Source organism: Phyllostomus hastatus, unplaced genomic scaffold (assembly GCF_019186645.2).
Source record: "Phyllostomus hastatus isolate PE091 unplaced genomic scaffold, TTU_PhHast_1.1 phas_scaffold_78, whole genome shotgun sequence".
Classification (NCBI taxonomy): Eukaryota; Metazoa; Chordata; class Mammalia; order Chiroptera; family Phyllostomidae; genus Phyllostomus; species Phyllostomus hastatus.
The window spans coordinates 48,887,044-48,902,764 of record NW_025334041.1 but is presented as its reverse complement, the minus strand read 5'-3'; positions in this window follow the sequence as shown (position 1 = coordinate 48,902,764).

The window sequence follows — 15,721 nt, the reverse complement described above, 5'->3', positions numbered from 1 at the left end:
TTCCTCCCTTAGTGACCACCACCATCAAGAGCAAACTCTTCCATAGCTCCTGCTGTGTGTCTCACATTGTTCTAAGCACTTTAATATATTAACTCATTTAATCCTCCCAACAGCCCAAGGTATGGGCACCACTATTAAACCCATTTACAGATGATGAAAGCAAGTTACAGAGAAGTCCAGTGACTTGCCCCAGGTCCCACTGCTGGTAAGTGGCAGTTGTCAGAGCACTTCTCCTTGCAGAGAATAGATGTTTACGAAGCTGCCTGCTCCACCGGACTGTGAGTGCTTGGGGACAGTGGCTGGTCTGTTCATCACGGAACTCCCCGAGGCCGTACATGGTACTTGCTGCAAACAAAGCAAGGGGCTCGATAAACAATTGTGAAATGGATAGTTTGTATAGAATAGCTAATTTTCTTTAAGTGGATTCCTTGCATTTATAGGAAGGAACAGGAATATTGGGTGATTCTCCTGAAGGCCCAGATCAACCCAGGCATCCCCTCCCTCCCATTTAACCATGAAACCCAAAGCCCAGCAATCTGCCTCCTCTTGAACCCTGAGAAGGAAACTTGGGAGAGGAATGATGTGCAATGTGGAACTTGGGAGGGAACCTAGTCTGATTAAATTATAAGCATCTATGTAGGAACTTTAGAAATATCCCCTTTTTAGCCCCTCTGCCTGACCCAATTTATTAGTTTTCTTTGCTGTTCCCTTATTTATATTGACTGACACATAAGACCAAAAACTGTATTACCTTCTTGTGATCAAGAACTTTCCCATATAATAAATACCCAGACTCACCCCTGCAACCCTGTCTTTAGAATGATCTTCAGACTGTCAAAGAGTTTTATTTAGCTCTCTACCTACACAACTAATTAATTACCTACCTGTCTCTGTCTATCTCTTACACACATATGAGGATCCTGAATAAACTGTTTGCAATAGGGAGTTTCCAAATCACAGATGGTTCTGTTAGACAGGATAGATAGTAAACCAAGGCAGGGATGGGGAGGGAGACAGGTCTCACCCATTAATTCAGCAGTGTTGAGCCTGGTGTGATAAGATTGCCTGGTGTTCTGAAAATCACAAGAAAAAAATAGCATAGGAGGAGGGGAGCCCTTGAAGTTCTGTATGCTTTTAAAGCTGTACATTAATTGCAAGATTGGGAAAGGGGAGGAGGAGAGGGAATGTAGAAGCTGGGTACAAGCATAAGACCCCCCAAGTCCCAATAGTTGGAGCACTCAGACTAACTGGGTGCCTGCTTGCAGCTTCGTACTTAAGTGTATTTCATAAATAAACTTGCTACCTCATTTCCATTATATGTGTTGTCTCTCATCTGGATTATTTTCTTTTGAGGGAGATAAGGCTGAGGAGGGGTCTCCCTGGTAACAGTTCCTTTACTCGCAGGATTTTTCCTGTTTAAGGGCATAGCAGAGGGTCTTAAGAGATAAGAAGCCTTAGACCTCTCAAATAGAGCCTGATCTCAAAGCCTTGGTGCTGAGGTCCTGACATCAGAAGTGATGCTGCCTCTTAGATCTTTATGTGGAGGATTGTTTTTTCCAAAGCCCTGGGTTCCTGAGTCTGACAGGAGCCACTGGAAGGAAGCCAGAGGATGCCCTGCCTCTCCAAGTTCAGAAAAAGGGTGCAGAGTGTGGACTGAAGCTAGGTAGAGGAGAGGGGGTGCTGGCCTGAGCTAGGCTTCCCTGGCTCTGGATGCAGCAGGGCCAGAGCCCTGCAGGGCTTCTTTGGGTGGCTTGAGGGGAAGGTCTCCTGGTAGGTCACCCTCAAGGGCCAGTGTAAGTGGAGCAGGAGGGCGGGGCCAGTGGCCTGGGGCCACAGCTGCACCTGCCTTGCTCTGCACCTAGGAAGAATCCTGTTCTCTTCCAAAGCTACAATACCCATTTTTTTGGCTTGTTTTTTTAATTATCATAATTGACATATGGTATGACATCAGTTTCAGGCATACAACATAGTGATTCAATGTTTATATTCCTTGCCATGGGAGCATCACAATAAAATCTGTCATCATACAAAGTTATTGCAATAATAATGACTTTTTTCTAGCTTATACATTACATGACTTACTGTTATTTTTTTAACTGGAGGTTTTTACCTATTATTCCCCTCTGTCAGAGAATTTTTGGAGATAAGGGGAAAGCCCTGATGGGTGTGCTTCGGAGAGGGCAAGGTCCTCTAGGGTCTGTCCCACCCCATGCCAGGGCAAGAAGAATTCTGTGGCAGTTTTTAAACAATTAAGAGCTAAATGGAACAGGGTGGGGTGGGAGTAGGGGAGGGGTTAGAGTGTACCTATAGAGCTGGACTTCCTTTTTTAGATTAACAGCTCTATTGATGTATACCTTACAGACCATCCCTTTCAGTTTCAACCTTTTACATAGTTCTCTGAAGCAAATGCAACAGTCCTAAGGCATATATTAGGGAATGCTGTGTTAATCATGACAAAATCCTGGTGATTTATAATCTTCCTCACGTCCTAGTCCCAAGCTGGCTGGGTGATAGTGTGCTGTTTTAGGTATTCATTCAGGACCCAGCTCCTTCCCAGGAAGTCCTGCCCTTCCTGTGGGCCTGGAGTACGCCAAAGGGCGGCTAGGAAATTCAGCCTGCCTGTGTGTCTAGGGGGAAAGGAAATAGATTTGGCAGAGCCATTAGCAATATGTTTGTCACAACATGTTAGAGATGTTAAGGCTTTGATGAGCATGATAAAATTTAAGTACTATCATATATCTAATTTTGCTTTATGAATTATTTCTAACATGAGACACTTAGAATATGACCTGTCAGACTTAAACAGTCACTGACATTGTGATTATGTTGATGGGAGAGATCCGGTTCTTCTTGCTGACACATGTAAAGAATTACATATCAGCAAATCTAGTAGCATGTAATCAGTTTATTAGTAGCCCATTCTCATGGAAGAGAACAGGACTGGGTAGAGCAGGGGGTGAAAGACAAAGTCTCAGGGCAAAGCAGGGTAATAAAAGCAAGAGCGGCTGAAGACCAGGGTGGCAAGCCCTGGGCAGCCTGAGGCCGGGTGGCCAGAGGCCCAATGGCCCAGGAGTCAAGAGCACCCTGAGCCCCCAAGAGTGAGAGAGAGAGAGAGGGAGAGAGAGAGAGTCAGAGTCCTTTGTTCTCAGGATTTATATAGTTGGTGGGTAGGAGGGAAAAAAGTTATATATTGATTAATGGGTAAATGTGGCACCAGCTTTCCTGGGGGAATGTGACTACCCAAACTTAGGTATGTGTAGGGTCTGTTAGCCCAAATCCTTATCTTGCTCCAGACCCCATTCGTCTATCTTGTTGTAAAACATACATGACAGGAGGCAGTTAATTAAAATTGGGGCACTTTCCAAAGTTACTTACGGGCTCTTTCTGTAAGCATCAAGGACTCCCTCATAAAACAGATAGTGACCAAAGGTAGGTAATTAACCAAAGTTATTTTATGGGGTCTTTCTTTGGGTACCGGCGAGCTTCTCCCACATTCAGGCCTTGGGATGAAAGCACAGTTTCAAGGCTTTCTTTACTAGATACTGGAAATGCTACATAGAATTTAAAGGACTTCCCTTCTTTCTTGCTAACATAGTGTTTCTTGTGATATTGGAACACTTGGCAATATTATCAGACCAGGCTCAGGACTGCTGAGTTAGTGTGTGAGACTTGTCTCCTTCCTCCTCCCTGCCTTGGTTTACTATTTGTTCTACCTAATTGGTAAAAGGCGTTTTGTGGCAACCAGGGTGCTAAATGCTGGCCAGTGACAGTATTGCAGTCTCAGAGTTCTTCCTATGCTATCTCCTGCCTCAGTTATATCTTGTTTCTATATCAACTGGTTAGTGGTAAGTAAAGGGTTGTACAAAACCAGAACCTGGCAGTCCTCCCTGTGTACTTCTCCAAAATCCTCCATAATAATGCAGTCTTCCCTCACTTGCTGGGAAATTCTCTTCTAATCAGGCAGAGAAGTAATCCAGAGAATACACACAAGAGAATGGAGAGAAATTAGTGGACAGCTAAGGAGTTACACTGTGAAGGCTAATCAAAACTATTTTATAAAATTCACACTTTGGAGTGTTCTATCAGTTTATTATAAGTACCCCCATCACTATTAAAGTTTACTTATCACAATAAAAGTTAATTTTTAGAGAGAGGAGGAGAAGGGGTAGGGAGAGAAACATCAATGTGTGGTTGCCTCTTGCATGCCCCCTACTGAGGACCTGGCCCAGGACCTGCAACCCAGACATGTGCCCTGACTGGGAATCGAACCAGCGACTGTTTGGTTTGCAGGCCAACACTCAATCCACTCACCCACACCAGCCAGGACAATAAAACTATTTTTAATGAAATAGTTAATATGTATGATCAGCAGGATAAAGGATTGGTGGAAGGTCTGGGCCATGTAGTCACCTGGAGACCAGGCTGTTAGAGGCTTTGTTATCTTGTAAATGTGGCTTTCTAGGTTGGTTCAGGCATCAATAACCAGTCAGAAGATAAGAGTAGCAAGAGATTTTATGGGCTGGGCCTGAAAGTGGTGAATGGCACTTTCATCTACATTACATTGGCCAGAACTCAGTCATGTAACAGACCTATTGCAAGGGCCTGAGTATATCTCCTGTTGCAACTCAGCAGCATCTCTACCCTATGGTTGTGGTGGGGAGGGTCATCAGTCTTTGGTGAACAGCTTGTCATCCCTGCCATATCAGCACTACCAATTTCTCTTTTCTTTTAACGTATATACAGCACCCTGGCTCTGCCAAATTGAGATGTACTAGGGATGTTGATCCTAAGAAAAATAAGATCTTGCTTTAATATGAAGGTGAAAAGAATGAAATGTTTTGTTGTTGTTTTATTGATAATATAAGTTTATTGGATAGATGATATGAGTTCCAAATGAGGGGATAGATAGTGTGGATTACTATAACGTGCCAAAGTCCAAAGAAGATAAAAAGCAAAGGCAGACGAGATAGTCAATAAGGCTGGTGAAATACACTCCAGTTCTCCTGGGAGGTGATAGACAGATGAAAATCTTCTACTCTCTTTGAAGTTAGGAGTGATCATTGCTTTTTTTGACTAATGAAATGTGAGTAGAAGCTTCTGTGGATGACTTGCAAGCACATATTGAGGCCTTGTCAGCCTGGCCCCTGGAAGACTGGGATCAGTAGACCTGCGCAGTTCACACATGTTCAGGATGTATACTGGTAGAAAATGTACCTCTCGTGGGTCTAGGTGTTGAAATCTTGGAGTTGTTTGTCAATGCAGGTCTGACTACTACATCAGGGAAGGGTTCTCCTTGAAAAAAATAGGCTGAGATAATATTTTGGATCAGATTTTAAAAGGTTAATTTTGCTGTATGGGATTTGAAATGTAAAGCTGCTTTGGGTTGGAGATTTTGTTGGCATCAAATTTAAGTGTTATAAACCAGTCCTTATTTATTCATTAAAATACAACATTTGATTTAAAAATGCTACAAAGTGATGCTATAGCTTTATTATATAAAAATACCAAAGAAACAGTAAATATTTAATCTAATGTTTAAGGTATACAATTACAGAAAAATAACAGCTAATTTCTTTTTCCAGCAGTTTTTAAATAAGATAATTTTCAGAGTTTTGGATGTAGATTTTAGTAAAAATAAAGCATACATAATTCTTTTTGTCTTTCTTTATAAAAATTGTTCTTCTTCCCCTTTAGGGATTTTGTATGGCTTTTCTTAGAAACTCCTCCTTTTAAATGGTATTGAAATAACTGAAATTAATACCAGAAGATCTTTTTCTCCTTTTGTTTCTTCAGTTCTGTCTTAAAAATTCTATGATTATCACACTTAAATTGCAGCAGTAGTATAATTGCGACCAAGGTCAAGATTCACTGTGGATGCCTTGTATCCTGTGCCCCAATACACCTCACAATGGATAAAGATGACAGCAACATGAAAATGTGTATATACCTTTCAATGGGAGACAATAGTTTATGAGTCTTTTCTCTTTGGCTATGTAGCAGGAAGTTCCAAGCTTACGAGGAAACAGGATGGGCTATGCTGGTGTTTAACAAATGCCAGGTTTGGCTTGGCTACATAAGAGCCCTCTGGCAGACTTGTTAAAAAAACAGGCTTTTTTGTTTCAATCCTTTCTCCTGAATCAAAAGACCTGTTAAAAGGATTGTTATAATAATCTTTCCAGTTGATTCTGGTGGACAGCCAGGTCCATGTCAGGAAAGGCTGTAGAGGACCCACAAAGGATGCACAGGGGCCACATGCCCTCCTAGTCCTTGCCTCTGTGCCACAGACGACCTTAGGATGTAAGAAAACTGTCAGAGAGTTTGCTGCCTGTGTTTTCTTCTAAGTTTATATGGTTTGGGGGCTTACATTTAAGTCTTAATCCATTTTAAGTTTATTCTTCTATATGGTGTAAGAAGATGATCTAGTTGCATTTTTTGCATGTATCCAATTTTCCCAACACCATTTATTAAACAGACTATCTTTAGCCCATTGTATGTTTTTGCCTCATTTCTCAAATATTAATTAACTATAAAGGCTTGGGTTTATTTCTGGGCTCTCTATTCTGTTCCATTGATCTATTTATCTGTTTCTATGCCAGTGTGATGCTATTTTAATTGCTAAGGCCTTGCAGTATAGTCTGATATCAGGTAGCATGTTACCTCCAACTTTTTCCTTTCTCAAGATTGCTGAGGCTATTTGGGGTCTTTTGTGGTTCCATATGAATTTTTGCATTATTTGTTCCAGTTCTGTGAAAAATATCATTGCTATTTTTAAAGGGATTGGTTTGGGTGGTGTGGACATTTTAAAAATGTTAATTTTTCTGTCCTTGAACACAACATATGCTTCATTTGTATCTTTAATTTCTTTCTTCAATTATACTTTTGTTTTATACTTTTCTGACCAAAGGTCTTTCACTTCTTTGGTTAAATTTATTCCTAGGTAGTTTTTAAAGCAATTGTAAATAGGATTTAAAAATTTTTTTTTAAAGTTTATTATTGGCATATAAAAATATAACTGATTTCTGAATATTCTGAATATTAATTTTATATCTGCTACTTTACTGAACACAGTCTTCAGTTCTAACAGTGGTTTGGTGGAATCCATAGGGTTCTCTCTATATAGTATCATGTCATCTGCAAATAATATTTTACTTATTCCTCTTCAATATGGATGCTTTTTATTTCTTCTTCTTGTCTGATTGCTGTGGCTAGGACTTTCAATACTATGTTGAATAAAAGTGGAGACAAACCTTGCCTATTCCTTATCTTAAGGCAAATGCTTTTAGCTTTTCCTCATTGAGTATGATGTTAGCTATGGATTTGTCATAAATGACCTTTATTTTGTTGAGGTATGTTCCCTGTATTCCCACATTGCCAAGTCTGTCATCCGATAGAATTTGTCAAATGCTTTTTCTGCATCTATTGATAAGATATTTTTATCCTTCATTTTGTTTATCTAGTAGATTGCTTGTCTCAATTCCATTTAGGTTTTTTTTTTTTTTTAAGGGAGTTCTCCTGTTCTATCATTTGGGACATGTTTCTTTGTTACCTCATTTTGGCTGCCTCTCTGTTTTTGTTTCTATGTATTGTGCAGATCTATTACATCTCCCAGGCAGGGTGTCCTTATGTAGTAGGTGTCCTGTGGGGCCCAGTGTTTCGGTGTCACCTGAACTGGGTGTTCCAGAAGTGTTTCCTTTGTGGGTTGTGTGTGCCCTCCTACTGTAGTTGAGCCTTGTTTGTTGTTGGCATGTCAGTGGGTGGGATTGACCCTCAGGCTAACTGGCTGTGATGACTGGCCACAAACACAGTGCACGAGGTGCTATGTGGGGCTGACATCATGGTGTAGGATTTGCCCCAGCAGGGTCTAATGCCTGTTTGGATGGGACCATCCTTTTGGTGTGCTGCTTGTAGAGCTAATCAGATGGTGCTCCATTTTGTTCTGAAGCAGGCCACTGGGTATTTTGGTTCTGAGTCCTCTTGGGAGGGGCTCAGTTTCAGACCAATGTCAGACACTGTCTGTGACCAGCTTGGGACTACCTGTCAAGAGCTACAGAGTGATCCACAGTTGGTAGTTACCTGTGCTGGACCTGGGTGCATATAGGAGAGGCCACACTGAAAAGTGAGGCTGACTACCACCAGTATGGAGCCTGGGGCAGGTCAGCAAAAGGCACAAAGGGCCCTGAAATCTGTTGCTGCCTGCTGGATGCCTGTAAGTCTCAGCTGCTGAAAGTCTTGAGTGGTACGTGAATTAGGTGAGGCATGATCTCAGAGAGTCACCAGGGTGAGGTGTATCATGTTTACCAGGTTAATACAGTTTCAGATTTGGTGCCGGTGCTAAGCCTGAAGCCAATATGCAAAAGTCACAGTATATACTGAGGCCTAGCACCTGGGGCCTACATACATTTTTGGTGGAGTGGGGTCTCAGAGTGGAGTGAGAGGAGTTCACCAGACTAATGCAGGTTCAGATATGTGTGTGTGTGTGTGTGTGTGTGTGTGTGTGTGTGTGTGTGTGTTGGGCAAGGGTGTTCAACAAAGTAAAGATGGTTTTTGTCTGCCAATTGCATTGAACTAGGGCTCAACACAGAGACACTGGTGGCTGTCCCTCCAGCCTTCGCCCTGAAGCTACACAACTCAGTTTCTCCCTGTATGCCTCTGGCACTTTCTGAGCCTCTGTTCCTCCACTGGAGCCTATGATGAGTACCTGCAAGCGAGAGTCAGTTAATAGGCCCTTTAAGAGAATGCATGGGTTTCTAGCAGCTTTCTGTCTCACCTGAATGGATGGAATACTGGCTGGTTTTTACAGCCAGATGTTTTGTGGGCTCCTGTTCCTGATACTAGTGCTCTGGTTTGGGGAGCCTTGGGCCTCCTTACTCCTCAGGGGGTCCTCTGCAGCTGAGTTATCCCTCCTACTTCTCAACCACAACACTTGGGTGTGGGGCCAGCCCATTTTACATTTCCACTCCTATTAATCTCGGTATGACTTCTTCCTTATATCCTTAGTATAGGACTTTCGTTCAGCTAGTCTTCAGATGGTTCTTCAGTTCAATTATTCTACAGTTTAGTTGTGATTTTGATGTAGGCATGGAAGGGGGTGAGCCCAGTGTCCACCTGCTCTGCCATCGAGGCTGGAACATCCTGAGTTAGTGTTTCCTTTGTTGAACTAGTCAAGTTCTTCATGTGAATTATACTCTTCCTAACCTCATTCTTAGACAATCCTCAGATATTCTCTCTTAAAGTGCTTTCTTTATAATATATCCTAAGTCAAAAAATCATCTTTGACTCCAATGTAAAAGGTTACCTAAACTGACCTAAGTGGGCAGTGTAATATTATTATAAATGCTAATGTTCTGTATAATCACAATACTCAAAGAAAACATAAACTATAAGACCAGTTAGAAAACTGTAGGAGAACAGAGAGGTAGAGGAGACAAGGCTGGGTATAGTAAAAGGACTGAAGAATGAAGACTTAATTTTAGGAGACAACTTACAGCAACAGGCAGAATAAGAAGGAAAACTTACCATTCAAAGAAATAAAAAAGAAATATGTAGATTTGTTGAAGTGACATCAGAGGAATGGTGGCCTGAGAGGTCCCCTTGGTCTCTTCCTTTAAAATTTCAACAATTTGAACACCTATAATTCAATAAAATTTCCCTGCTCAATGCACTAGCGCATCTAAGAGATTCATGCACTGAATCATCTGAAGGTGGATAAGTGATAGTGAACCATGGAGGTGGGAAGGGAGAAGGACTGACTCAGTGCTGGGGACAACCTGGACCTCATATCCCTGAGATGTCTTGTGAATTTCAGCCCAGAGAAGGGAAGAATCAGGTTGCCACTGGTGCTCCTTTATCCTGAAGGAGCAGAGAGATACTGTGAGCATTCCTTCAGGAGTGCTCAGTACATGCTGAGGCCAAACCCAGTGACCTGGAGAGGGCTGAAGCACACGGGTGTGGCTATGGTTGTCTGGAAATAGCCATTCCAGATGAGAAACAAAGCCATGGGGCCTGGCTTCCTCCTCTCCCCGGCCCAGAGCTTGCCTGCCCTCATCCTCCCAGAGTGAGGAGTGGGCCTCTGAAGTTGTAGCAATGAATGTTGGGTTGTGGAGCACATTACCTGCAAACCTGAGAACTGGTACTACATAAACATTTTTTTCCCTGAGCAACAAGCACAGTCTGCAACTAATCCCAGGACCAAGTGGAGATACAGAAGGGAAGTTGCTAATGTTTGCCAATCACCATGACTGGCAGAACAAAGCAACAGAGGTAGCAGCTAGCATCCTCTTGCTTACCCCACCTTCATCCACTGTGGCCACACTGCCAGCAGTGTCTGGCTGTGGGGGATAGCACTATGATTTCACAGATATGGAATCCCATCTCCCACCACATTCTCTTGTGGGGTTGGTTCCCTGGGACCGAGGACACCCGAATACAGATGAGATGCACATCTTCCCATGGAACACAGAACATTTTCCACCACCCTGCAGAGATCTGAAAAGCCAGAGTGGTATAAGAGAACTAAAAATGTGTGCTTCAGCACCACCTACCAGAAAAACAAAAGCAAGCAAGAAAACAAAAGCAAGTCCTTATCAATCTACTAGAGAGGTATCACTCACACATAGATGTCTAAATAGAGAAGAAATCCATCAAATACTGTGAATGACCAATGTAACCAGGAAGCTCAGGGAAAAAAATCTCCAGAAAATAAACTTAAAGACATGGAAATGTGTGATTTAAAAAATATATTATTTATTTATTTTTAGAGAGAGGAGGGGAGGGAGAAAGAGAGAGGGAGAAACACCAATGTGTGGTTTCTTCTCACGTGCCCCCTACTGGGGGCCTGGCTGCAATCCAGGCTTGTGCCCTAACTGGGATCGAACAAGTGACCCTTTGGTTCACAGGCCCACGCTCAATCCACTGAGCCACACCTGCTAGGGTGGAAATATATGATTTAAATGACAGAGAATTCAAGATTGCATTTCTGAAAATACTCTAGTTACAAGAACATACAGATAGCCAGTTTAATGAACTCAGAAATAAAATCAATGAAAATAAGAAGTACTTTGCCAAGGACGTTGAAACTTTAAACAAGGAACAAATAGAAATTCTGGAGATTAAGAACTCAGTAAAAGAGATAAAGAATGAACTAAGGAGCTTAGGAAATAAAACTGACCAGACTGAGGAAAGAATTAGAGATATTGAAGATAGAAATCTAGAAATGCCACAGAGGGAAGAGAAAGAGATTTAAGGATAAAAAAATGATGGAACTCTACAAGAATTATCTGACTCTGTCAGAAAAAGCAATGTAAGAATAATAGGTATACCAGAAAAAGAGAGGGAGAAGGGAATGGAGATCCTGTTCAAACCTATTAAAAGAGCTTGATCCTTGATACTCTCCAAGGCACACTGTATTAAAACTGTCAAAAATTATTAACAAAGAAAGAATTCTTAAGGCCAACCAGGGAAAAGAAAACAGTAACTTAGAAAGAAAATCCCACGATTATCACTGGATTTTTCAGCAGAAACCCTTTAAGTTGTTAGGAGTGGAAACTAATATTCAATCTACTGACAGAGAAACTTTACGAGGCCAGAACAATACACTCAGCAAAGTTACCCTTTAGATATGAAGGAGAAATAAAGACTTTTCCAAACATACAGCAGCTGAGGGAAACTACCATCAGAAGACCTCCATTGTAGGAAATACTCAAAGGAGTTATTCTACCTAAAACAAAGAATAAAGATTCACCAAACTATCAGTAAGATCACCAACAAGAAGATGGAATAAGGATATTACAACCCTTTTTTATAATAGGGTACTATATACTTTAATATCACATTAAGTTTAAAAGGAGTAATAATAATATTAAAAGAGAGGAAGGAGACAATAGATACCGCAATTTGGAAATGAGCTCACAGCATAAATAAGGATAATTTGTACTAACAAAAACATCAAAGGGGAAGGGGTAAAGGCATGAATTGGCAAAGGGAGATGGATATTAGATACATTCAGAAGAAAAAGAAATACTATATATATGAAACTTTCTTTTGCATAAACATAATTGCAACCACACACAAAAACCCAAAACCAAGACACATAACTTGAAAAAAGAGGGAATAGAAAAAAAAGTTATAGAATACCACCAAACAAAAACAACAGATAGAAACACAAGGGAGTCCTGGCCAGGTGGCTCATTGGGTTAGAGTGTCATCCCAATAGGCCAAGGTGGCATGTTTGACCTCTGGTTGCACGTACAAGAAGGAACCAGTGAATGCATAAATAAGTGGAACAACAAATTGATGGTTCTCTCTCTCTCTCTCTCTTTTTCCACCTTTCTTCTTTTTCTAAAACCAGTAAGTAAAGTTTTAAGAAAGAACCAATGGAGTCACAGAGCTACCAGAAAACAAAAGATAAAGTGGCTATAGGAAATCCTTAAATATCAATAATTACCCTACAAGTAAATGGACTGAATCCACCAATAAAAAGGCACAGAGCAGCAGATTGGATCAAAAAACAAAACCCAACCATATACTGCTTTCAGGAGACTAAAAGTGCAAAGACAAATATAGACTCATAGTGAAAGGGTGAAAAATGATTCTCTAAGCAAAGGGACCCACAGGAAAACAGGTGTGGACACACTTATATCTGACAAAATAGATTCCAAGTAAAAAGAGGAAACAAGAGACAAAGATGGACACTTTATAATAATGAAGGGGACACTACATCAAGAAGACATAACCCAGATTGCGGAAGATGGCGGCTTTACTCTAGGCAGTGTTTTTCTTGGCTTCTGTGAAGAGGAGGGAAACTCGCGGTTCGGTGGAGAAACAGAGCAGGTGGACTAGGTTACCGAATCACTTTTGAAAACAGGACATCAAAAATTATTGCTATCACTGAAAAACCAGACAGTAAGGAGACTGCTTCAGGACAAAAGGGACCTAGGGATCAGCATGGGGACTAGGGGTGTGCAGTCTCCAGGCCCAGTGCTCCCGGGTCTGCCTCAGGGCTCCCGGGAGAGGGGAGTCGCTGCTCCCTCCCCTGAATACGGGGGTTGAGCAACTCCAGGGGAGAACTTGTTGCTTGAAGGTACAGATTGGCCAGTTGGACTGGGAAAAATCACCCAGGGACTATGAACACCCACCCAGAGACCTGGGAGAAGTGAGGGCCTCCAGCCGGCATGACCAGGGCAGCCTGGAAGAACGCCCGCACCCCTAGCCCGGTGGAGGTGCGGATTGGTGGAAAACCCAGAGCTGGGAAGGACTCGGGCGTTTTCAGGTCTCAGGAGCCAGCAGTTCTGATCTGGGGAAGTCCGCGCCCCATTGGGAACCCCACTCACGCGCTGTGATCCTGGAAGGAACGCAGCGCTTAGTGCCTTCCTATAGCCCAAAACTCAAAATGTTTGGTGGAGGGGCGCTCCCTTTTACGACTCCCAGGGAGGGCACAGTGATTCCCAAAACATCGAGGGTGCCTCCTGAGATCATAGAGCTGGAACCCTGAAGGGACCCCAGAGTCCGGAAGAACGTGGCAGTGAGCTCTGGAGAGCGAGTGTGCTCGGGAGTGCCCAGGGTTCCTGAGAGACTTGCTGAGATCTGGCTGGGAAAAGAGAGAAGCATTACAAAGGTCCCTCAGCCAGCTGAAGCCAGCAAGATCAGAAAAACTGGTCTGGCCAGTTGGAAACCAACAAGAGGTTTTTTTTAATTTTGTTTTGTTTGGTTTGGTTTGGTTTGGTTTTTGTGGCTGTTGTTGGTTGATTGATTTTATCTTGTGTTTTAAGTGACATTTTATTTTTCAATTCTTACTATTTTGATATCTCGCAATCCCTTATGTTTCTCTTCCATTCATCTTAATGATATTCTTTCCACTCCAAATTGATCTCTCCTGCACTCCATCTTCTGCTTTTCTTTCCTTTTTTTTAATATTGCAAGTTACTGTAAATTTGTATTATCTTTTTCTCACTTTTACGACATTTTTTATTTTAATAATATTTTGGTATTCTTTTTCTTTCTGTATAATCTTCTTTGCTTGGCTGGTTATACGGTCATTTGATAGGTTCCCCCTGGTATCTCAGTCACAGTGTGTTGATAATTTACTATCCTTCATCTGTGTTCCATTAATACACCTCTCAAGGTTCTATACTCTTTATTCTTGTTATCTAGATCTCATCAATTCTGCCACAAGACTGTCACTTTACTATTACTGTTAATAAGACCTAGTCTATACAATTGTAAATACTACTCAATACCCCTACCTGATCTCAGCCCACTCTGCAATTTCCTGAACTATACTATTGTGGGGGTTCTCTCTATTCTTTTACACACTACTCCTATATACTAATCTTTAATCCAACCCTACCTTAGAATCTGACCTCCCACAGCCTCACAGCTTTCTAGATCCAACTATCAATCCTCTCATCCCCAATAAGAGTCCTTCCCTCTTTCCATCCTTTCTAAAACGTGGATAGTGGGGTACAGGATCATGGTTAACACTATAAGGAGCCAAAGGATAACCCATCTCTTCTCTACTGGTGGCTAATGTAAATATCATAGTACACTGTCTTGATGTCTTAAAACATTTTTCGCCTTACTCCTCCAATTGATCACAAAATAAGAGTAGGGGGAAGCTGTGAACACCAGGATACACGAAGGAGATTGCACTACTGAATCTCACAAGTATTCTACCACAAAAGTACACACCATAATTGCAGGGAACCAGAACAGATCAATTTAAGAAAGAGAGGCTAACAAGAAGAAACCCACGAACAATGAGAAAACAAAGAAACAACCCCCAATTGAAGGGAAACGAGGAAGCCTCAGGAAAAATGCTAAATGAAATAGAGGCAACTCAACTATCTGATAGTGAGTTCAAAACAATGATTATCAGGAAGTTCAATGAACTCACAATGAGCTATCAGAAATTAGAGGGAAACTACATCAATCCCACTGCAAACTATATAAACATGAAAAAGGAAGTAGAAACTCTCAACAAAGGCCAAGAGGAAATGAAGAATACAATTTCTGAACTGAAGAACACAATAGAAGGAATGAAAAGCAGGATCAATGAAGCACAAGATTGGATTAGCGAGCTAGAGGACAAAGTAAAAAACAACAACCAGAAAGAGCAAGAAAAGGAAAAGAGGCTCAGAAAGAAAGAAGAGGGATTAAGAGAAATGCAAGACAATATGACACATAATAATATCCATATAATAGGAATACCAGAAGGAGAAGAAGACCAAGGGATCGAAAACCTAGTCGAAAAAGTAATGAAGGAGAACTTCCCTAATTTGATGAGAGAAAAAGTCACACAAATCCAGGAAACACAGAGAGTCCCAATCAAGAGGAACCCAAAAAGGCCCACCTAAAGACACATCATAATTAAAATGGCAAAATGTCAAGACAAAGAGAGAATCTTAAAGGCAGCAAGGGAGAAACAGGAAGTAACATACAAGGGAGCTCCAATATGGCTAACAGCTGACTTCTCAATGGAAACACTTCAAACCAGAAGAGAATGGCAAGAAATACTTCAGGTGATGAGAACCAGAGGTCTGCAACCAAGGCTACTATATCCAGCAAGGCTCTCAATGAAGATAGAAGGCCAAATAAGAAGCTTCCCAGACAAAAGAAGTCTAAAAGAATACACCACCAAACCAGGTCTGCAAGAGATTCTAAAGGGACTGCTTTAAGGAAGGGAAGGAAAAGAGAGAGTGAGAGAGGAACACACGTACATAAAAGA